General features: G+C 35.7%; 1 long non-coding RNA gene across 1 annotated transcript; it reads left to right on the forward strand.

Annotated features, from left to right (window-relative positions):
• Positions 1 to 143: 143 nt before the first annotated feature.
• Positions 144 to 17,342, forward strand: LOC141335506 (uncharacterized). Its single transcript, XR_012355617.1, has 2 exons — positions 144 to 1,972; positions 16,038 to 17,342. It is a non-coding gene; the product is annotated as an uncharacterized lncRNA (long non-coding RNA).
• The last annotated feature ends 8,387 nt before the right edge of the window (positions 17,343 to 25,729 follow it).

Consider the following 25,729-nt stretch of genomic DNA (forward strand, 5'->3'; position numbering starts at 1 on the left):
AATCACGTCTAACTCACTACATCCATGAACGATACCTCAAATCATGCAACTTTGTTGAAGAGAGATGTGCCGTCACTTTTTTAAGCAGTTTAATGTGCAGTTGTCGCCTGGCAGGTGATAAAACAGGTGAAAACATCCCATAATTGACCTAAATATCAGAGATTCAGGTGGACTTTTCAGCAGCCACCTAGCAACATGTGCTAACAGTGATTTCGCTTAAGTAACCACATAGCACTGCCTTGGAAGCCACCCACAAAGCCCTAGCATTGTGGCGACATGTTTTACATTTTCTTTAGAAAAATAGTATTAATATTGCAGTGTCCCTCTTCATCCACCTCTCTCTCCTGTCATGAGCCGCTCAGTGTGTGTGCAATGTATTGTGAAGGCAGACTCACAGGATTGACAGCAGTAGTGTGAACTGGAGTGAGTCACAGCACGCTCCACATGTTGCTAACACCAGCTGTCATCACCTGATTCTGTGGCTTATATAATGCAGACTGACTGCCACCGTCCTCGGACCTCCCTCTCTCAGTGTATGAATGTTTTCCATCTTCTTTGTCTATCACCCTTCTGGCTTTTTATTTCCCCAGTCCATCTTTCTCCCTCTTCAAACACTTGCTTTTTATTATGCCATCTTACTTTGCTCTTGTTTGCACCCGTCCTTGTGTCTTTCAGCGCATGTCTATCTCGGTTGCCAGGGGTTTCATCATTCCCTCTCTCTCGTTCCATGCTGTCCAGTGCTCCCAAAATGCAATGATATGGCTCAGGAGTGATTTATTCCAGAACGGCGTCACTCAGGAGTTTCATAGGATGATGTATCATCGGTTGGGCTAATGCTAATACTTATTTCTTTGCCAACCATAAGTGAAGAAACTGGCAGATATGTATCAATTCTAAGTGTCTTTAATGCTTCCATGATACAAACAGGTTATTGTATTATAGATCCTTCTTGTTTCAAGAAGAAAAACTTATAATAACAAGTGCTCATTATATCATTAGGATTTTAAAATGGATGAATTGTGACCCTGGACCACAAAACCAGTCATAAGAGTTTTTTTTATTGAGAAATAAACTTTCCATTGATGTTTGGTTTGTTAGGATAGAACAATTTTTGTCCGAGATACAACTATTTGAAAATCTGGAATCTGAAAGTTCTTAGCAATGCGTATTGTTAATCAGAAATTACATTTTGATATATTTATGGTAGTAACTTTACAAAATATCTTAATGGAACATGATCTTTACTTAATATCCTAATGATTTTTGGGTCACACTTTATATTAGGTGGCCTTAACTATTATGTACTTACATTAAAAAATAAGTATGATGTACTTAATGTGGTCATATTGCATTGCAAAACAATTTTGCTTCTATTAAGGTGGGATATTGGTAAGGTTAGGGGCAGGTTTGGTGGTATGGGTAGGTTTAGAGGTGGGATAGGGTGTAAGGGATGGGTCAACAGTGGTACTTACAGAAATTAATTACAAATGTAATTACATATAGGTTTTTAAAAAAGGTAAGTACAATGTAAAAACATGTATGTACACAATAAGTACATTGTAACAAATGATTAATTTAAATGTAAGTACATAGTAGTTAAGACCACCTAATGTAAAGTGGGACCAATTTTTGGCATAAAAGAAAAATCTAGAAGTTTGACCCAATGTTTTTTTGGCTATTGCTACAAATATACCTCTGCTACTTAAGACTGGTTTTGTGGTACAGGGTCACAGTAAGAGTTTTTCTTCTGATAACTGTAGTCTAGTAAGAGACTGTGAATATCTTGTTGGGTAACCATGTGTCTGTGGTATTGGCAGATACGGTGTCAGGCAAACTGCAGAACAACAACATCTACACCATCGCCAAGAGGAACGTGGAAGGCCAGGACATGCTGTATCAGTCGCTCAAACTTACCAATGGGATCTGGATCCTTGCTGAACTCCGCATACAACCTGGCAATCCCAATTACACGGTAATCACTCACAGTACAACGATTCAGCAATTGTGTATTCCAACAAAGTCCTCTTCGAGGAACGCATGCCAATTTGACGCAAAAGAGCAAAATAAATCTGATCCCTTGACAAACAAAATGCTTTTGACATAGAACATATTCAAGGACATCCTTCATCCCTAAGGATGACAGAATACTATATTAACATAAAACCTGGTATATTTTTATCTATGCTTTTTGGTACACCAATCCACTCCAAGGTTTCAGGACATTATTATGTAATGCAGTGCTGTAAAGATCAGGCTTTTAAAACAAGATACATTTATGACCCTGAAAGCCGTGTTTTCTGCTTGACTTGCTTGCCTAATGCTTTAAATGAACAGGAAGGTCAAGAGCAGTGTGAAGCATTTAGAAAAGGCTTGTCGCACGACAGGTGGAGTATTGATCCCCATTTTTATCTTGTGGAACCCCAGTGCCCTTTGATTCTGTGGTATCAAATAATTATTCATATCAGTGCTTTAACGTTCCTGAATTATTTTCTCAAACACTGACGTGCATACACGCCGTTACATAAGCAGAATCTTAATGATGTTTTATAAACCAAGTTCGGGAGGAGCACGTCAGATACTTAGCCTAATTAACACAGCTGGAACTCACTCAAGCCAATCTACATCATGCATAAATACAGCCGACTCACCTCTACCCATTTGACGGATTATCAGCATCCCTCCACCACCCCATCTCCTCACTCCGAGTTCCTTCTACACATATACATAGGGGGGGGGGGTACTCTAGGTTCGGGCCATTCCCGAGCTCGGAGCCCTTCCCCGGACAGCACGCCAAACATGCTTACATACTCCAGCAAATTATATGTAAGTGGGAACTCGTGAAATAAGTGGCAGCACTCAGTATTGAGTCAACAAGTTTAATACTATATATATTCTACTTTTTCGAATACTATAGAAAAAATGTTCTGGATTTTCTAAGCTTTACAATTGAGGTGAATGGGTGCTGAGATTTTGAAGTCCAGTAAAGTGCATCTATCCATCATAAAAAGTACTCCATATGGCTCCAAATAAAGGCCTTCTGAAGCAAAGTGATGCATTTTTGTAAGAAAAATATCCATATTTAAAACTTTAGAAACCGCAAAAAATCGACACACAGGATGAAAAAAATCCTCGCTATTTCACGCTGGTGTAAATAGCTCCATAGGGATCTATTGTTTCGATTCAAAAGCTTTGTTGTACATTCACACTGATTTTTTACATTCAGTGTGAAAAGGCTTTAAAGGAGTAGTTCACTTCCAGAACAAAAATTTACAGATAATTTACTCACCCCCTTGTCATCCAAGATGTTCATGTCTTTCTTTCTTCAGTCGTAAAGAAATATTTTTTTGAGGAAAACATTTCAGGATTTCTCTCCATTTAGTGGACTTCTATGGTGCCCATGAGTTTGAACTTTCAAAATCCAGTTTAATGCAGCGTCAAAGGGCTCTAAATGATCCCAGTTGTGGAAGAATGGTCCTATCTATCAAAACAATTGGTTATTTTCTAAAAAAAAATGTACAATGTATATACTTTTTAACCTCAAATGCTTGTCTTGTCTAGCTCTGAGTAAACTGTGTATTCCGGTTTAAGACAGTTAGGGTATGTCAAAAAACTCCCATCTCATTTTCTCCTCCAACTCCAAAATCATCCTACATTGCTGCAGAAGTACCGACCAAAGGTTTACAAAGTAAACGTGCAAAGTAGATCAAACACCCTTTACAAAAGAAGATAAAACAGCGATGTAGGACGATTTTGAAGTTAGATGAGAAAATGAGATGAGAGTTTTTCGACTAGGGGTGGGACGATACAGGTAACTCACGATTCAATTCTGTGGCGATATGTGGCCCACGATATCGATAATATCGCGATTCACGATATCTACGATATTCAATATATTGGAAGAAATTTCATCAACGATATATCACGATATATGTGACTGAAAAAGAAAAAAATACCCATAATAAGGAAATCTTATGCATTTATTAATGCCAACATTTCCAACACTGTGCAAAGAAATATGCATTTGCATAATAACTCACTGCCTCCTGGTCTTAAATGTAAACACTGTACAGCTAGACAGATAAAAGTGCCTGAACATTAAAAAACAACATGAACATTAACTAACGTGTAAACCATGATACTGAAACGTCAGTAGTAAGTTATTGTAAAGTGCTTTATGTTAACCTGGACAGTGGTCTCATCAATGCATATTCTTCTTGAGGAACAATAACGCCTGTTTCACACATACTCCGTCTGCAGTGTGTATGCAGTCCGTGTGCGTTACGTATGCGATGCAGAAGCAGCACGGACTCATTTAGCTTTCACACAGGACGCGTTTGCAGTCCGTTCCTGATCCGCGGCTGTTTACCACAAACACACCATTTATCCGTTATTTTGATTTCAAATACAAACGTGCTTTTTCAGCATTGTGATACTCTTTTATCACAGTACACTAATACAATTCTAGATATATTCACGTTTAAACTCAACGTATAATAAACAACGTATTATTCAATGCACTTGCACAGCAACCGCGTGCAGTGTGAACGCTCTAATCCGTTAACATGGGTGCGGAAAAAAATACTCAACGCATAAGCACTGCAGACGGAGTATGTGTGAAACAGGCGTAACTGATCAGCATGCTCAACTAGCGGGTGCGTCTTTGATTTGTTTTTCGTTATCTTCCGCCATTCTTCTCACTTCTCTTTTTTTCTGCGCTTCTTCTCTGATGTTGTAAGATAACTTGTGTTCTTCACTGGCCGCTGCTTCTGCCACTTTACCCCTATTTACTCGAACAGCGCCCCCCGCAAACAGAATGGTAGATATTGGGTAGTGACAGTGACACTGACGACGGGTAAATTAATAATTTGTGTTGTAATAAAATATCGATATTGGCCGTTAGTGTATCGATTATTTATTGCGACAGAGAGCACAACAATATATTGCAATATCGATTTTTTTTCCCACCCCTATTTTCGACATACCCTAACTTGAACCAGAATACACAGAGCCAACACAGAGCTAGACAAGATGAGCATTTGGGGTTAAAAAGTATATAAATTGTATATATATATATTTTTTTTAGAAAATAACTAATCATTTCGCTAGATAAGACATTTTTTCCTTAGCTGGGATCATTTAGAGCCCTTTGAAGCTGCATTTAAACTGCATTTTGGAAGTACAAACCATATAAGTCCACTTTATGGAGAGAAATCTTAAAATGTTTTCCTCAAAAAACATAATCTCTTTACGACTGAAGAAAGAAAGACATGAACATATTGGATGACAAGGGGGTGAGTACATTATCTGTAAATTTTTGTTTCGTAAGCTCTAGTGAGAATATGCTAGTCTCATGTGTACCAAGTTTTGTTTCAAGCAAAGGAAAACCAGTCTCCTCTTGGTTTATATCCAAATCCTCTGACATTTTTCTTGACAATTAGCGAAAGCTAGATGTTACGGTTTATAAAGTTTTAAATATGGACATTTTTCTTATACAAATGCATCACCTTTATTAGCCCCCTGGAGCCACGTGGAGTAGTTTTTATGATGGATGGATGCATTTTATTGGGCTTCAAAATCTCAGCAGCCATTCACTGCCATTATAAGGCTTGAAAGTGCCAGGACATTTTTTAATATAGCTCCAATTGTATGCGCCTGAAAGAATAAAGTCAAATACACCTAGGATTGTAAATCATAGTGTAATTTTCACGTTTGGGTGAACTATCTTTTTAATGCATTCACTATCATGAACTAACAAAGAGCAGTATATATTTTCATATTCTTTCTGTTTCACGTGCAAAAATTGTTTTTTTTTTACGTTATGTTGAAAGAAATGTTATTTTTAGATGAAGTCCCTTTAAGTGCAGGTACGTATAAACTTGTCATATCATTAAATAATTCATATCAGCCTATGAGCAGTGGTGACTCTCCGCGTGAAAGGTGCTTCATAAAACACTCATCAGGTGTCAAATCTGGTTGGGTTTTTAAAATTGAGATGCAGAGTATGGAAATGAGTGCTCATCATTCGTTCGAGGTCTGTACTTACATGTTTTATAATTCATGTGGAGCCAAACAGCAGCTCTCTGCTCAACGTTCTGCCTGCTGAATTGAAATCTCTTTTGCTCAGTGAGGCACAGAACACAGGTTGAGCGCCTGCAGTGAACCTTTCCTTGGCAACAGCATGACACTGGAGATTGATAAGCTCCAGCTGCACATTTGACAGTGGTTTGTTATAATCATATGAGTTGAGGGCGAGACAAATTACAGCATCATATTCAACAGTTTTAATGCTTGTTCAATCTAACACAAAGCACTTGGATAAAACTGGCTTTATGACAAGCTAGACAGAAAATCCCTCTTCAGATCTTCACAAGTCACTGCTAAGCATGCAATGATGTGTAAATGTGTGTTTGTGTAAGAGAGAGAGTGTGTACACAGCAGATGGCCTGAAAAATGCTGCCTTTGCAGGTAGGAAATGGACAGAAAGGATTGTTTCTTCTTCTAGTACTTTTAAGGAGTAAATATTTAGTTTATCGTATTGGAATATATATATAAATATATGCAGTTTTGTAATTGACCTTATAAATTAAACAAAAATGCTAAACATAAAACATCTACCATATAATATAACATGTTATAACGTACCATTATTTAATATTAATATTATTATATAAATTAATATGATTATAATATTATTTTTTAATAAATGTACAAAATTATAAATATATAAAAATATATAGAATTGTATTTAACATACATAAATATAGAAAATTTATATCTAAAATACTACTGATGCAAAGATTGGTAAAGATTAAAAATTACAGTGAATTAGTTTTTAGGGCTGCACAGTAATCCTTAAATAGAATCTTTAAATGTAATTTAATCATTCTTGTTCTTAATATGCCAGTCAATTTGATCATATATATATATATATATATATATATATATATTATTATTTTTTTTTTTATTATTTTTTTTTTTTCTGAAAGTCATAGTAAAAATGTATGACAGTCAGGGTTCGTACAAGGTGACTTTTTGAAATTTAAGTCCTGGAAAACTCTTGAAAGTAGCAATATTCCTGAAGAGGTACTTGAAAACTGCATGAATTATTAAAAGACAATGTGTCTATAAATAATTTTGTCAATCAGCACATATCTTTTCATGCAAAATTTTCACACAATTCAAAAAACATACCTTTTTCGCTTATTTCAGTTAATGTCAGAAAACAATCGTGCTAAGCAAGTAGTAGTACTGACAGTGTCATGTAAACATGGCTAATGATGCAAAAAGAGGAACAGATGAACCAGATCGATTGAATCTTTTACGCTGGAGCAGCTCTGATTGATTCAAACTTTGAATTCAAACGCTTATAGCATATCATTTGATTTAGATTGGAACTTTACGTATTGTCACAAATCATTTCATCAGGTTTGAGAATCATTTAGCGGATTGAATGATTCAAATCAAATGATTCGCGATACACGATTTGAAGTCCTAATCTAAATCAAATTCAGATCGGGACTTCAGAGTGTGGATCACAAATCCTTTAGCTTAGATCAGATCTTCGGAGCGCATATTGCAAATCATTTGTTTCAGATCGAGACTTCAAATCGTTTGATTTAGATTGGAACTTTACGTATTGTCACAAATCGTTTGATTTACATTCTGCAGGTTCGAGAATCATTTAGCTGATTGAATGATTCAAATCAAATGATTCGCAATACACTATTTGAAGTCCCAATCTAAATCAAATTCAGATCGGGACTTCAAATCACTTAATTTGAATCATTTGATTTATATTAGAACTTTGCGTATTACGAATCATTTAATTCAGGTCGGGACTTCAGAGCGCATGTCGCAAATAATTTGATTTAGATTGGAGCGGGAGCGTGGATCGCAAATCATTTGATTTAGATCGGGACTTTAAATCACATATTGCAAATCATTTTATTTAGATTGGCACTTTGCGTATCACTAATCATTTGTTTTAGGTCAGGACTCAAATCATTTTAGATCGGAATGGGTTTGAGAATCATTTAACAAATTGAATGATTCAAATAAAATGATTCGTGTTACGCGTTTTGATTTAGATCAGAACTTCGGAGTGTGGGTAGCAAATCATATGATTCAGATTGGGACTTTAGTGCAAGTTCACAAATCATTTGTTTCAGATCAGGATTTCGGAGTGATTTCACAAATTTACTTTTTTTTTTCAGATTTTGTAGAAAACGTCAAATCATTAATGCAGTACAGTTATAAAAAGAAAAAAAGAAAGTATGCACAAATACAAATCCCTTAAGAAAATTAACAGTGGTTTTACTAATATTACTATATTTTTATATTTACTAATATTAAAAGTGTAGTAATACTTTGCACTTTCTTCACTTTATTTTTGCCATTTTTTATTAGTAGACTATATTTTTATTTATGTGTATATTTTTTTAGAATTTGAAATGGAAGACATTGTTCGATAAGTGAGATCTCTGATTGAAGTCCTTGAAAATCAAAAAGTCCTTGAACGTCCAGGAAATTCATTTTACAGTATCTGTACAAACCCTGGATAGTCATTATTTTTGCAGTATAGAAAAATAAAATTTTAAGCTGTATAAAAGTTTTATTGTTGCAATGCTTGAAAACCACTTTGACCTATATGTGACCCTGAACCATAAAACCAGTCATAAAGGTCAATTTTTTTTAAATTGAAATTTATGAAAGCAAAATAAATAACCTTTCCATTGATGTATGGTTTGTTAGGACAATATTTGGCCAAGATACATCAATTTGAAAATCTAGAATCTGGGCAAATATTGAGAAAATCGACGCTTAATTAAGTTCTTAGCAATGCATATTATTAATCAAAAATTACGTTTTGATATATTTACGGTAGGAAATTTACAAATTTATAAATATACCCATGCTACTTAACCCCTTAACTGTCACCGTCCCACCTGTGGGACGCTTGGCGCTCTTTTTTCCGTTGTCCTTTTTCTCTATCAAATGTTTTAGTAACCATCATAAATTATATATCACTTGAAAGGTTAGAATCTCAAGAATCATCCTGTGAAAACCATTTTGAAATCGGACATTGCTTTACCATGGAAATGGTACTTTAAAATCGTTTGGCGGTCTCCTCCCCCTTAGCAGTGTCATATTACAAAATGCATTACGGTCTTTTAGAATCACAACTTTTTACATTCTTGACAAAAAACATATCATTTGAAAGGTCTGAGTCTCAGGATTGCATATTTGGTGGTTATTTTGTGATAGAACGAAAATTCTCTGAAAAATTTAGACTTTTGTGACAGAAAAATGCATAAAAAATATATATGGCATTTGGATGGCACCCGGTGGCTGTTTGTGGTATAACGCCCTAAACAAACTTTCACAGGAACCTTAATTTTTTTCATATCAACTTCAAATTTGGAACATAACTTATTTAGATGTGAGGCTTCAATTTGATATCAAATTTAGGATAAAACCTGTTATGTAAAATATGTATTTTATATAAAATATAATACAAATTGTACAGTGCATTTTATTTACAGTATATTTAAACTTCTATAATTTGTTGATACTTTATTTTTTTGAAATAATTCCACTTCTGCAATAATCTGCTGATTGTCTTCTTTAAAAAGAGACCAACCTTAGATCTGTATTCCACAGTGTTCATGAATTACAACAATTGAAGTTAGGATAGTGCACGTTCACGCATATTTAAAAAAATGGGGGTGACAGTTAAGGGGTTAAGGCTGGTTTTGTGGTTCAGGGTCACACACACGTATACACATACACATATACACACACACACACACACACACACACACACACACACATATATATATATATATATATATATATACGGTAACACTTTACAATAAGGTTCATTAGTTAACATTAGTTAACCATATTAGTTAACATGAACTAATAATGAACTGGAATTATACAGCATTTATTAATCTTTGTTAATGTTAATTTCAACATTTACTAATACATTATTAAAATTTTGTTAACATTAGTTAATGCAGTGTGAACTAACATGAACAAACAATGAACAACTGTATTTCCGTTAACTAACGTTAATAAAGATTAGTAAATACATTAACAAATGTATTGCTCATGGTTAGTTCATGTTAGTTAATACATTAACTAATGTTTAACTAATGAACCTTATTGTAAAGTGTTACCATATATACAGTAGTCAACATTTGAAGTGGATCAAAAAAAGTTCATCAAAGTTGTCGTAAGACAAGAAAGAATGGGTATTGTTTTGGTTTTAGGACAACTTTTGATGAAAGGTTTTGATCCACTTCATATGTTGACTACTATATATATATATATATGTGTATATATATATATATATATATATATGTGTATATATATATGTATATGTAATTATTAGTAATTCTAAGTCATTGTTTTTGATTCACTTTTAAGTATGAAAAAAAAGAAAAAGAACTGGTTCACAAGAGTCATTCATTTTAGAATCATATATACAGCAGTTGCATTGATTCCCTAAAGGGAACCAACTCAGAGTCGGCTCTATTTCATGATATAGACCCAGTAGCAGTGTTGCGCTTTATAATTAGTGTAGGAACACAGGCGTCAGGACACATCCAAATTCAGTGTTTCTATAGTATTGTTTGTTTGAAGGCTGCATAGATGTATTGTTCACTGCTTCTGATTTCCCACGATCCTGTGTGTGTGGTTGGCGGTTGGTGGGAATGATAAGAATGCCATCTGATGGAACATTTGAAATAACTGATTAATGTATTTTTTTATTTATGAATCCAGTGAGAAATAAACATTGTAGTCCTTAGGACAAAAACATACAAAAAACCAATCTCTGCTGACTGGCCAGCAAGGCATTTGCCTTCACTTTTTTAGCAGCCATGGACTCTATAAATTTCTGTTGGGAAGTTGGTGGCCAAATTAAGAGACCTCTAAATAGATTAATCTGTTGATAAGCAATAGACCCTTCTTGATTATTCAGAAGGCATCTGTTCAGCCACCTCTGCTGAGCTTGATTGCCTGTGGCCCCTCGAGGCCAGGTCGGCTCAGTGCGATCAGAAACCCTACCTGATCCCAGACAATTGATTTTTAATGAGATGTCGGCTCTCAGTATTCCGGCAGCAGCTGGCTCCGATCTGAGCAGATGATAACTGGACTCCATCGAGCCAGCGCAGTTTAACTTAACAGCCGGTGATGGAGTGCTGTTGTCTGCCAAGAGCCGAGACCTCTGGAAACACATTCCTCAAGTAGAGTTAACCAGTACAAGGCCTGCTGTACATGGGATTATGTTCCTGGTGGTCCGAGAATTACTCAGTGCAATCAATTGAAGAAAAAATCACTTCGATTTATCTTTGCTCAGTCTGAATATAGTGACATTTAAAAGAAGGCATTCATTAACAGCAAGAGCCGAGCTGACCTACAGTTTGCTCAAAATTATTCATACCCCCTGGAAAATTCAAAACTACTTTACGTTTTTGATTTATACAAACTATGTTGGTAGATTTTCAATTGTATCCAATAACTATTAGTTGCTATGCACAGCCCCACATATGTGTTAGGTAAACCTTATTTGCATAATGATAGATATGGACAGAGATTCCCTTTTGAGCCTGTTCAAAATTAATCATACCCTGTTCCCAATTACAGAAATTGTGAAAGTGCATACTCTAGTCATCATAATCATTGACCATTAATTTACCATTATCCTTTGCCTAATCAATTTAGGCCTAAAAGTGTTAAATGGTAGCAACTGCTTTAGAAAGTATTACTTCAGTCACTGTCATAATGGCCAAGAAGAAATAACTCAGTCATGATCTGCATACCCATATTGTCAGTGGCAAGGGCTGGAAGACCATTTCAAACTAGATGTCCCTGTTTCAACTGTACATATCATCAAGAAGTTCAACACTGTCAAAAACATGCACGAAATAGGAGGACTACCTCAAGAATCTAGACAAAACCCTGATGGCATCGGCACAGAAGCTCAACCTGCCAGAGGACTGGACCTACCAACAGGATAATGACCCAAAGCATACAGCGCGAGTGATCAAGCAATGGTTTCAGGACAACAGTATCAATGTTCTGGAGTGGCCAAGTCTGAGCTCTGACCTGAACCCGATTGAGAATTTGGAGAGAGTTAAGGACCTGGGTCAGAGCTTGGAAGCCTTCCAATCTCCAACAACAAGAGGCTTTTACAAAGGAAGAGTAGGAATACAACCCACAGCAGACCTGTAGAAATCTTGTGGAGACCTACAAGAAGCAGTTGGAGGCTGTCTTCAAGAACAAAGGCTTTTCTATTGATTATTGAAAAGGACTTTGGACTTTATAATACAAAGGGTATGAATAATTCTGAACTTGGCAACCATATTTCTTAAAATATCAGATGTGTAGTTTGTCACATATTAAATATATGAAGGCATTATAAAACTTATTAAAAACACTGTAAAATATCAAGGATGTGAATCATTTTGAGCACAACTGTATATTTATAGGTAGACCACCTTGTTTTATTTTGTTAAACAAAAATAGAGCGAAAAAAATACAAAAGTCCAAAAGTCTGTGACTCACTTTCAGAATCTAATTTAAACCTGGAAATAACATTTTAGGGTTTTGAAAAATTTAAACCAAGAAATGTTGGTATAAGAAATATTCTGCACTGTTTTTGGACCACTGATCAAATAAGTGAATTACTGGCATTGACCACGTGACTCTTTGTACAGACAGGCAGAGGTTTTGGCTTCCACTGAAGCTCAAGATGTTCTTTGGATCATCTTAAAGGGATAGTTCACCCAAAATGGAAAATTCTGTCATTAATTATTCACCCAATTGTTCTAAACCCATAAGAGAAATTAGGATATTTCTGATGAAATCCAAGAGCTTTTTGACCCTGCATAGACAGCAATGCAACTACCATATTCTTCTGATAATTATCAATGCAAATATTATAAATATTTTTTACTATTAATTCCATTATAGATTATACATTCTCATGTTGTTAAGATTTTAGTCCTTGTAGTTCCATACTAAAAATCAGTAAATGTTCAGCTTAACTCTGTTTTTGACTCCGTGCAGATTGTCTTTTGATCTTAATGGGAACATTGATTCTAACACTTCAGTTTATAAGTGGATAGCATTTTACTTGTCTGTCTTCACTCAAGCCTTTTTGAAAAGGTGAAATACAGCTATAACTCCAGTACAAGAAAAACCTCTTACAGCAGTCATTCATAGCACATAGTGTTTTATTATTACATATGTGACCCTGGACCACAAAACCAGTCTTAAGTCGCTGGGGTATATTTGTAGCAATAGCCAAAAATACATTGTATCTTTTATGTCAAAAATCATTAGGAAATTAAGTAAAGATCATGTTACATTAAGATTTTTTGTAAAATTCCTACTGTAAACCTATCAAAATGTAATTTTTGATTAGTAATATGCAGTGTTAAGAACTTAATTTGGACAACTTTAAAGGTGATTTTCTCAGTATTTAGATTTTTTTGCACCCTTAGATTCCAGATTTTCAAATAGATGTATCTCGGCCAAATATTGTCCTATCCTAACAAACTATACATCAATAGAAAGCTTATTTATTGAGCTTTCATATGATGTATACATCTCAGTTTTGTAAAATTTAACCTTATGACTGGTTTTGTGGTCCAGGGTCACATATATGTAACCCACCAGTAGTGTTAATTTTCTCAGTCATTTTTAATTTAGTCCTAAGGTCCTTGCACACACCGAAAATATCATCTGAAATTTTTGCATGTTCAAAAATAAAAAACGTCATGTTGTGTCAATCACGTTTACACACTACCTCTGAAACTTGTGTCCGTCATAAAAAAATTCAGATCAGGTTAGATTTCCTGTGTTTTTTGCATCTGTAGCAAGCAAACAATCTATTTAGTCTCGGAAAACAAAAGCACTGCATGACAAACAAAGTGCGGAATACAAAGAAACAAGACAGATTGCTAGCAAAGCATCAAACTGAGCCACTGACATAAACTTGAATTGCCTGGGATAATTCAGTGCGCGACTCTGTGCATTTAGTCAACCTCGTCCTGGTTTTGTTTAGTCACATTTTAGTTGACTAAATTTCTGATTTTGTATGTTTGCCCACTGACAAAGAAATTATCAGTCTATAATTTTAATGGTAGGTTATAACAACAGATTATAACAAAAAAATCCAGAAAAACGCATTTCAAAAGTTATAAATTGATTTGCATTTCAACGAGTGAAATAAGTATTAGATCCCCTATCAATCAGCAAGATTTCTGGCTCCCAGGTGTCTATTTTTATACAGGTCATGAGCTGAGATTAGTGCTCCTAATTTCATATTGTTACCTGTATAAAAGATACCTGTCCACAGAAGCAATCAATCAATCAGATTCCAACTCTCCACTATGGCCAAGACCAAAGAGCTGTTCAAGGATGTCAGGGACAAGATTGTAGACCTACACAAGGCTAGAATGGGCTATAAGACCATCACCAAGCAGCTTGGTGAGAAGGTGACAACAGTTGGTGTGATTATTCGTAAATGGAAGAAACACAAATGAGCTGTCAATCTCCTCTGTCTGGGGCTCCATGCAAGATCTCACCTTGTGGAGGTGATGAATCATGAAAAATGAGAACGGTGAAGAATCAGCCCAGAACAACACGAGAGAGTCTTGTCAATGATCTCAAGGCAACTGGGACAATAGTCACCAAGAAATGGTTCCCCTGCTCAAGAAAGAACATGTACAGGCCCGTCTGAAGTTTGCCAACGAACATCTGAATGATTCAGAAGAGAACTGGGTGAAAGTGTTGTGGTCAGATGAGACTAAAATCAAGCTCTTTGGCATCAACTCAACTCACTGTGTTTGCCTATGACCCCAAGAACACCATCCCCACCGTAAAACATGGAGGTGGAAACATTATGCTTTGAGGGTGTTTTTTCTGCTTTGGGGACAGGACAACTACACCGCATCAAAGGGACGATGGACCGGGCCATATACCGTCAGGGCCAGGGCATTGAAAATGGGTTGTGGATGAGTATGACCCAAAACACGGCCAAGGCGACAAAGGGGTGGCCAAGAAGAAGCACATTAGGGTCCTGGAGTGGCCTAGCCAGTCTCCAGACCTTAATCCCATAGAAAATCTGTGAAGGGAGCTGAAGGTTTGAGTTGCCAGACGTCAGCATCGAAACCTTAATGATGTGGAGAGGATCTGCAAAGAGGAGTCGGACAAAATCTCTGCTGAGATGTGTGCAAACCTGGTGGCCAACTACAAGAAATGTCTGACCTCTGTGATTGCCAACAAGGGTTTTGCTAAGTCATGTTTCAATAATTATTTTACTCATTAAAATGCAAATCAATTTATAACTTTTTAGAAATGTTTTTTTTTTTGTTATTTTTTCCCTCAATGTTTCAAGAAACATGCCAATAAACTACATAAATTACTGTAATATATAAATTAAAAGACTTGATATGCACTCTCTCTATCTACATGAATACTGGTAAAACAAAAAATATTTTACCAGTGGAATTCCTAATAGTATTTTCAAATTGCAACAAAATAGTCAAGATCGCATGACAGAACACAGACTGGCTAAATGATACTTTTAATTTAAGCTGAACATCTCGTCATCATCTCACTTTAGTCAATGGGAGAAAAGCTTGTCAATGAACATTTTTCGTCATAGTTTTCGTTAACGAAATTAACGCTTCCCACCATGACTGAAAAAGCTGCTCAGGTCATTTCTGGTTGAAATGTGGAAATTTGTAAACAAAACTGATAAATGCAAATAATAAAAATCCCATATAGTTATGGTAGCAAAAGAGAAAATGCTTCTAATATAATTTGTTGTTGGCATCACTGGCTGTGTTTTTAATAAAACCCTGTAATATTATGGTGCAGCTTTATGTCAATTGGTAAAAAAATATGACCTAGGCAACATTAAAGTAGAGAATGAACATTTGTGGCAACTTTTTCCATTTTTATTAGAGCACTCCGCATTTAATTTCAAATTACTCATTGCTTTTTTCTTTCTCTTTCAGCTTTCTCTGAAGTGCAGGGCTCCAGAGGTGTCTCAGTATGTGTACCAGATGTACGATGCCATTCTGAAGAACTGAACGTCTCTATCTTTGTCCTTTCCCCCCTCCACATATATGTCTCCAGGATCCAGCTCTCCATGTTTTCTGCCATTGTTTTAAATCCATCTATAGGTACCAGTTTATTCCATGTGCCCACTATGTAAGAATCATGTTCAGTTCTAGCCAAATGTCTTGATGTTGTTGTTAAAGTGTTGAAGGGAATTTTGGAACACAGCTGCAATGTGATTATATATTTTTTTAATTGTTTAAATGCTTTGTCAGTACTTCACCTTCACATGCCCTGTATTGGTCATATGCAAAGAAGGAAAAAAATGTATGAGTTGAATCTATAAATAGCATCGAGGGAATATAACAAAGCAGGTGTCTGGCATACAGCAATGTGATGTGGGTTTTTTTTTTAATGGTAACCACTTTAAAACCACTATAGTTACCTGAAATGAGACCATTTTTGGCATCATGCTGCTTCATGCAACTGTACAACATGCCAGCTATCCGATGTTAGCCTTGCATGCTTTGACCAACATAAAAACGCCACATTCCTTTTAATGTTTTGTGTAACTTGTTCATCTTAATAGCTGTACGAACGTGCCAGCACTTCATCAATGTCTTATATTGTTTGAACTGCTATGAATCAACTTAATGTGATAAGACTCTAACATGTTTTCTATCGATCTTGTATAAGTGGGCCATCTGATATTCATTCCCAGACTGAATCCATCCATATGATATATTGTGCTTGTGAAAGTGAGTAGGTTTTGTGAGGTCTATTTGGGGTGTTTTCAGCATTAGTGTACAACCTCGCTCAGCTTTGGTTTGAAACTAACATAGAGATGCAATAAAAAAATCATCAACGTAGACTCAGCGATACAAGAATGGATCACGTTTGGACACTTGAGTAGAGTTTGTTTTTTCCCCTCAAAACTTAACTAGTCTTCATGGTGGTGCTGGTGACTAAATGTGAACTTTTTTTGTTGCCATAGTTGCTAATGTGCCTGTGAACCTGCATGTAAGCAGCGTCTAATAAACATCTGCCAGTAGAACGCTTGTGTAAGAAGGTGAAATATTAACACGTAACCCTTATATGTGCAAACGTGAGTTTAATGATTGCCATTTATATTGCCAATGTGATCACAGTACATCTCAATATTGAAATGTGACATAAATTCAACAAAATGTCTGACCAAATTTCTCCAGATTTATTTTATGGATAGTAACTCAAAATAAAGTCAGCAATGTTGACATCCTGAACATTATGTTTGTCAGTTTGTAATTTATGTGGATTTCTCAGTTCATATTAACAACAGTAATACAGTGCCTTGCAAAAGTATTCATACCCCTTAATTTTTTTTCACGTTTTGTTGCAGCATTGTTAAACTGCTTTAGTTTTTCCCCACATCAATTTACACTCCATACACCATAATAATGACAAAGCAAAAACCAGATTTGCAAATTTGACAAATTTATTAAAAATAAAACACTGAAATAAGTACATTGCATAAGTATTCATACCCTTAACTCAGTACATAGTTGAAGCACCTTTACAGCCTCAAGTCTTTCGGGGTATGATGTGACTAACTTTGCACATCTGCATTTGGCAATTATCTGCCATTCTTTGCCTCACCTTTTCACCTCTCAAGCTCTGTCAGCTTGGATGGGGGCTGGCAGACATTTTCTAGAATCCTAGATGTTCCAATCGTCTTCCATTAATGCTTCTGTGAACCTTCAATGCAGCAGATTTTTTTCTGAACTCTTCCCTAGATCATTGCCTTAACGCAAGTCTGTCACTGAGCTCTACAGGCAGTAATCTTGACCTCAGGACTTGTTTTTTGCTCTGATATGCATTTTCAGCTGTTAGACCTTTTCTGAGAGGTGTGTGCCTTTCTAAATCATACTCATTCAAATGAATTTGCCACAGTTTAACTCCACTCAAAGTGTAGTAGCATCTCGAAGCAATATGAATGCTCCTGAGCTAAATTTCGAGTGTCCCAGAAAGGGGTATTAATACTTATGCAACGGGATCTTTTCAGTTTTTTATTTCTAATAAATTTGCAGAGTTGTTACAAACCTGTTTTGTGCTTTGTCATTATGGTGTATGAGATGTAGATTGATGTGGAAAAAAAGTAATTTAAAGCAGTTTAACAAGGCTGCGACATTACAAAACGTACCAAAAAAAAGGAGTATGAATACTTTCGCAAGGCACTGTATGTGACCGTGGACCACAAAACCAGTCTTAAGTAGGAAGGGTATATTTGTAGCAATAGCCAAAAATACATTGTATGGGTCAAAATGATTAGCAAAAATCATTAGCATATTAAGTTATTAAGCATTATGCATTGCTAAGAACTTAATTTGAACAACTTTAAAGGTGATTTTCTCAATATTTAGATTTTTTGCACCCTCAGTTTCCAGATTTTCAAATAGCTGTATCTTGAACAAATATAGTCATATCCTAACAAGCTTTCAGATTATTTTGTGGTTCAGGGTCACATATATACACAGTTGAATAAGTCTTCTGAGTACATGATGTCATGTTCAGTGAGATCAGCTCTGCGCTGGAGGTGACGCAGGCATGTCGTAATCACTCAGGTCTGCAAGAGAGCCCGAACTGAATACTGAACAGCTCTTGGAGCTCATGCACAGTGATGAGACATAAGGGGACATTCGAGGTTCATTCTTGATATTTGTTTGAAAAATGTTTTAATGGTTTGTCTACGTACTTGTGCGTCATGCTGGCGTCTTTAGACGTTGCGCATCAAGTCTCTAGCTGTATTTTTTCTCCAGCTACTCAAAAGGGTAAAGTGTGTAAACATGTTTCAAGACTCCTCCATTCAGTTCCATTTCATTGTGCTTCTTACTTCTAAGTGATTCTCAATCAGGGGGCCAGTGCCCATTGAAGTCCTCAGCAGACTTCCAAGGGTGCTGCAAAATGGCTTAAAATTATTTTTAGAAATTCCAACTGGTTCCTGGAAACTGTTCATGGAAAACCTGGAGTTAAAAAAACTGTGATTTATAGACATAAAATAAGAAACACATATACATAATACATATGAATTTGCTTATTGTAAGCAAAACCCCTAATAGAGTCTTTGAATATTGTTTTGAACAATTGAGAGCCTTATTATTATTTTATATATTTATTCATTTATTTGGCTATATTGTCTAGTGTTTTTTTTTCTGAATATAGAGTTTTTCACGACGCGTCATCAATTGGCCATATTGGCGGCACTGAACATAAACAATGCCACTGAACCAAACAAAACTCGCATTGTTCGCTGATTATTGCTGCTTCAAATGGTCAATTATTGTCATGTTTTGGGCTGTACTAATGGAAAAACATTTGGAGTACGACAGACTGCCAAAAGTTATAACAAATCAAGGAGGAGAATGCAAAAAACAGAGGGAAAAAGGCATTTGTGGTTGGCGAACTGAAGCAGGATTTCCAGGGCAAGAATCTTGACAACATTCATGTTTGTTCTTATCATTTCTGGTCAGGTAGGTGAAATATTAGGCTAATATCTTAATTAATACTGCTTGTATGTATCTTTACCACCTATGAACTTTAGTTTGTCAAAATATTGCGCCCTTTCCTGCTTACTAAGTCATCTATATGATTTAACAGCTTCCACACTTTTTTTCTCCATGGTTTAGACAGCATAAATTAGCAGAACAATGTATTCAGTACATTTACCGTGCAATCCATGCTGTTGTTTACATCCAAGTTTTGCCAATATGCCCAACCTCTATTATATCATTACACTTGTAGATGGTGAAAATTAACTTAATTTGTGTTATGAATCATTGAATTATTTACTCAAGATTCCTTGAAAAATACTGATTCAAAAGGAGCAATACAAAGCAACTAGCTGATTTCAAAGTATCGTTCAGTCAGAGTAGGCACTGTATTTGACAATGAAGTCAAAATCTTGGTGGAAATAGCTTATCCCAGTATTTTTCACCTACTGACTACTGTGAACTGTGACATACTTCTCATTTTAAAAGAGGTGTTCACTTCCAGATTAAAAAATTGCTAATATTTAATCACTTGCATGCAATCCAAGTTTATGTCTTTCTTTCTTCAGTCACAATTAAGGTCTTTGAGGAAAAAAAATCCAAGATTTTTCTCCATATAGTGGTCAACAGGCTGAAGGTCCAAACGGCAGTTTCAATGCTGCTACAAAAGACTCTACATGATCCCAGTTGAGGAATAAGGGTCTTATTTAGTACAACGATCTGTCGTTTTCTTAAAACAAAACAAATGTATATAGTTTTTAACCACAAATGCTCGTCTTGAACTAGCCTGACCTCACGCATTACATAATGATGTTGGAAAGTTCAGGCGTGACGTAGGTGGAAGTACTGACCCGGTGTTTATAAAGTGAACGTGCAAAGAAAGTCAAACAACCTTTACAAATAAAAGTTAAAACAACGATGTCAGACGATTTAGAAGTTGGAGTTTTTCACCCTACCCCACCTTTTGTAAACGAAGTACATGGATGAAGAACGAACCACTCATGACCTTTCCAACATGATTACGTAATGCATGAAATTGTACACTCACTTCACAGAGCTAGTGCAAGACGAGCATTTGTGGATAAAAAGTATATAAATTTTATGTTTTTTTAAGAAAATGACACCGTTTTTTTTTTTTTTTTACATAAGACTGTTTTTTCTCAACTGGGATCCCTTTGAAGCTACATTGGAACTGCAGTTTGGACCCACTGGCCACGATTTAAAAAATCCTGGAACGTTTTCCTCAAAAACCTTAATTTCTTTGTGACTGAAGAAAGAAAGGCCTAAACCTCTGGGATGACATGGGGATGACAATTATTACAGAATTTTCATTCTGGAATAAACTAATCCTTTAAGTACTACTTGTTGCATATTATGGCATATTACTGGTAATTTGTCGCCTTTATTGGTGGCTTGCTAAAACCACTAAATCCTAATGGAATATGTCCCAAAACACACTGCAGGAAACCATTTTTAATAGTGTTAATGGTTTATAGTTTATGGTTTGTAATGGTATTTGTAGTGAAAACCATTCAAATTTATGGTTTCTATTTCCTGCTGGAAAAAAAACAAACAAACAAAAAATACCAAAAAATACGAGAAACCTAATGAAATTAGAAAATTCTAATGGTTTCCACTTCGAATACCGTTACAGACATTGGAAACCATCAACTATTAACCATTCCAAAATGGTTTTTTTTTCTGTAGTGTGTTTTGGGACATATTCCATTAGGATTTAGTGGTTTTACCAAGCCACCAATAGAAGGCGAGTAGAGTACAGTACCAGTAGAGTACAGTTGACATTCAAACTAATACAATTACCATTATAACCAGTGAAACCATTACAAATTTTATAATGGTTTAATTTTTTTAGCAGGGACTGATGAGTCGCTCTGAGTAAGTCAGTCATTGAAACAATCACTCAACCAAATTAGTCAAAAACATTAATTCCTGGAACACCTGTGTCTACATAATTTACTCAGTATTCATTGGATAATTTACCCAAAAACGAAAATTCTGTTATTAATTACTCACCCTCATTTTGTTCCAAATCAGTAAGACCTTTGTTCATCTTCAGAACACAAATGAATATTTTTGATGAAATCCGAGAGCTTTCTGACCCTCCATAGACAGCAAGAGTCCTACCACCCTGGTGAAAAAAAACAGCTAAAACCAGCCTAGGCTGGTTGGCTGGTTTTAGCTGGTCAGCAGGCTGGTTTTAGAGGGGTTCTGGCCACTTTCCCAGCCTGGTCAGGTTGGTCTTAGCTGGTCAGACTGGGAAACCACCAGCTTAAACCAGCTACAACCAGCCAACCAACAGGGCACAGTCAAGGTCCAGAAAGGAAGCAAGAACATCAACAAACTAGTCCATGTGACATCAGTGGTTCAACTGTAATTTTTACGAAGCTACGAGAATACTTTTGTATGCAAAAAACGTGGTCTAAGTATGGTCAGAGAGCTGTCTGGTTTTATAAACTAACCCTTTAACCCCTTGTTTATTGAGTTGTTGTGGATTCAATCCACTGGAGTTCTGTTCTTGTTAAAACTTAACTAAAAGTAACCACCACTTGTATTTATAGTTTTTTGTACACAAATACAGGAGCCCCTACAAACCTTTTAACAGTTAATCGTTCTTTCCTTTGAGGTATTTATACAACTATTTATTGTAAAAAGGCGAAATGACATCAGATAATCTAAGTCATTAACTGAATAAATGTGATTAATTATTAGCCATAATAGCCCTGCTCTCTTCAAACAGTAGGCTACTGATCTGCAGTGCTGTCACACCTGGATACATACAGCCACTGACTGTATGAGTGACGTGAAGCGAACAGGTAACAACCACGTGGTTACTTAGCAACAGAAAGAAAGATTAGGTTGCTAAGAGACAGCCGCGGTACTCACTGACGGTTGATTCAGAGTGTATTCATTTTCAGATATTAATGACAATAGGCAATCACGACAGAATCACTTACATAAACAGAGCTCGTTGAGAGGAGGTGAAACAGGTATCCATCGATTTGAAGTAATAAGTGGTGTGCTCACGTGCAGCACGTCAGTGGTGAGTTTTCTTACACATGCTCTTCATTCGCGTGCTGGTATTTACTCCCTGGTATTTACCGCTCATGACGCGCAGCGTGTTTACGCAAGGAGACAGAAAATGCTGCTGACAGCTATGGCAAGCCTTATGAACATTAAATCTTTCAAACTAACTAATATGGTCAGACGAGTAAGATACAATACACACACACCCAGAGAGAGAGAGAGAGTGAGCCATTACTTTGTAATTCTGTGTGAGATTTCTGAGGGTTTTTTCAGTGGGTCATCTTGACTTCATATTTGAGCATCATTTATGAGACCTATTCCATTTAAACTGTTTTTAGGTTAAATTATCTTTTTGTCATTGAATAATTATGAATGTAGGCTACTATGGATATTAAAAGTTTTTTAATGGTGGATTTAAATGTGTGCTGTAAAGTAATAATTATTTGTGACCCTGGACCACAAAACCAGTCGTAAGTAGCACAGGTATATTTGTAGCAGCAGCCAAAAATACATTGTATGGGTCAAAATTGTCGATTTTTCTTTTATGCCAAAAATCATTAGGATATTAAGTAAAGATCATGTTTCATGAAAATATTTTGTTAATTTCCTGCCGCGAATATATCAAAACTTTTTGCACCCTCAGATTCCAGATTTTTAAATGGTTGAATCTATTTCTATCAAATATTGCCCTGTCCTAACAAACCATATATCAATGGAAAGCTTATTAGATGTATACATCGCAATTTTAAAAAATTTACCCTTATGATGTGGATTTGTGGTCCATGTCACATTTTTACTTTGAAGTGAAAAGTCAAATTAAATAAAAAAATTAAACCCCCTCAGAATTGGGTCAGAAGGCCTCCAGTTTACATGTTTATACTAAAAATGTATTAATTGTATAATTGTATAATTCATATAATTAATAGGGCCGGGACTCGATTAAAAAATTTAATCTAATTAATTAGAGGCTTTGTAATTAATTAATCGAAATTAATCGCATTTTAATCGCATATAAATATTTGACCTGAGAACAGTGAGAAGTAAGTTTTTTTATATGGATTTTTAGTATACCATTGAATAATGACTGAATAAATAAGCTTAAGCAACAAAATATTGTTTATTTTTGTTCAACCAAGTCCAACAGACCAGTGCAATATTGCCATTAAGTGTAGCAATAGGCTTGATGTGCTGCGGTGATATGAAAATTCCTTGTTGCATAGCTTGCACACAACCATGCTCTTTTCGACGCTTCCATCCATTCGTTTTTTGTAACAAAATTTCCCATCCACAGGGCCAACCAAAGTGGTCCCATCAGCTTTTTTGTCCATGTTCACTGTGGTTTGTTTTGCTGCGTCCCAATTCGCCTACTTATACTATGCCCTATAAGTATGTACTCTTTTTGTGAAGAAAAGTACATACTTTTGAGTATGTAGCAGAATAGTAGGCAAGCTTTGGGACATACTACTTCGTCATAACTGTGTCTTTAACGGACGCTCTGTTGCTTAGTTACCTGAATCCTGTCACTGTTTAAACTGCCCTGTCAATCATCACAGTTAACATTATCTACATTTTGTTTAATTTAATTTCCTACCGTATTAGAGAGAAATTAAGAGGCACGTTCTTTAACGAGTCTTTCATGCCGAGAACTCTGCTCTTGTGTTTGCTTAATTATGCATTTAAACATTAATGACCAAACCTATCATTATAAATGTTGCTGCACATGGAATATAACGCGGATAACATTTAAAAAATATTTTTTATCAGGTTACACACTGATTATTTATCACTCAAACCCCTTTCTCTACCTGTCCGTTGGTCGCGCATATCCTCCATGTTTGTAGTTTTTTAACACTTTTTATGCGTGTTTGTAGTTCTAATCGAATCCTCGTTCACGGCGCAGTGTGTTGTGGGCAATATTAACCGTTAGACAGTGTGCATTGATCGTTAAGTAGTAGACCATCCGGGAATCTTTGGAATACTTTTTTAAACATACTACGATTTGGGACGTACAATACTATTTAGGACGGACGCAGCTTGTCTGAACGCTAGTTGGTGCTCCAGGATATTCGGTCCGCCGAGTCTCATCCAGTGAGAAACGTTCCGCTGTGCAAAACTAAGTGCGATTAAAATGCGTTAAAAAATTTTAACGCGTTATTTTTGTGTAATTAATTAATCTAAATTAACGCGTTAAAGTCCTGGCCCTAATAATTAATAATTACATTAATTAGACGTATATTTCAAATATATTCTTTACTTGTTGACTTTAACCTATTCATTCTCATTATTCATTTATAGGCCAGTTAAGAGAAATTATTCAGTTTGAATTTATAGTCTACTACTATTATATCATGTTTCAACTCTAAAATTACAGAATCACGCTGAGATCATCATAATGCAGCTGTCAATTATGGCATGCAGCAGTTAGGAGAAAAACTTACCTTTAATCGTCTATATTGGCACAGATAAACAAGCAGTGGTTTACTTTAAAGGGATCATGACATGGATTATTGTTGTTATTTTAATATATTCCATGAGGTTTACTTGTAATGTAAATTTTTCTACAAAATAAATACATAAAAAATAAATAAATAAATATGTGAAAAAATAATTATTTTCAGCCCTCATTATGACCCTCTAAAATGACCTGTTTTATTGGGCGGGTCCTTTAAGGCTTGTCAGGAATTGGCCACTGTTATGATTGGCTAACGTCATTGCATAGGAAACAGTATCAACGCCCCCTCGCTATTGCATGTAAGTGTTTTGACAACATGATCAAACAAAACCAGCCATTTCCAGGCAAAGCATTATAAAATAATTTACTTACCGTTTGTGATGCAGCTGCAGTCAGATCTAGTACTGCTTCATCTTTCAACAAATGTTTCTTTGTTTATCTCCATGACACTTTACCTTGTTTACAAAACAAAATGCTCCGATCAATCCTTAGACACGATCTGAGAAGCCATTAAAAATAAACTATCCACTTGATATGGTGAGAAGATGACTATTCGTCGATGTCTTGTTTTGGAGGCGGTGTTTATGCAAATGACTGCATCCTGAGTGACCTTTAAGGAGCTTGAATA

The sequence above is a fragment of the Garra rufa genome, chromosome 5 (assembly GCF_049309525.1).
Source record: "Garra rufa chromosome 5, GarRuf1.0, whole genome shotgun sequence".
NCBI lineage: Eukaryota > Metazoa > Chordata > Actinopteri > Cypriniformes > Cyprinidae > Garra > Garra rufa.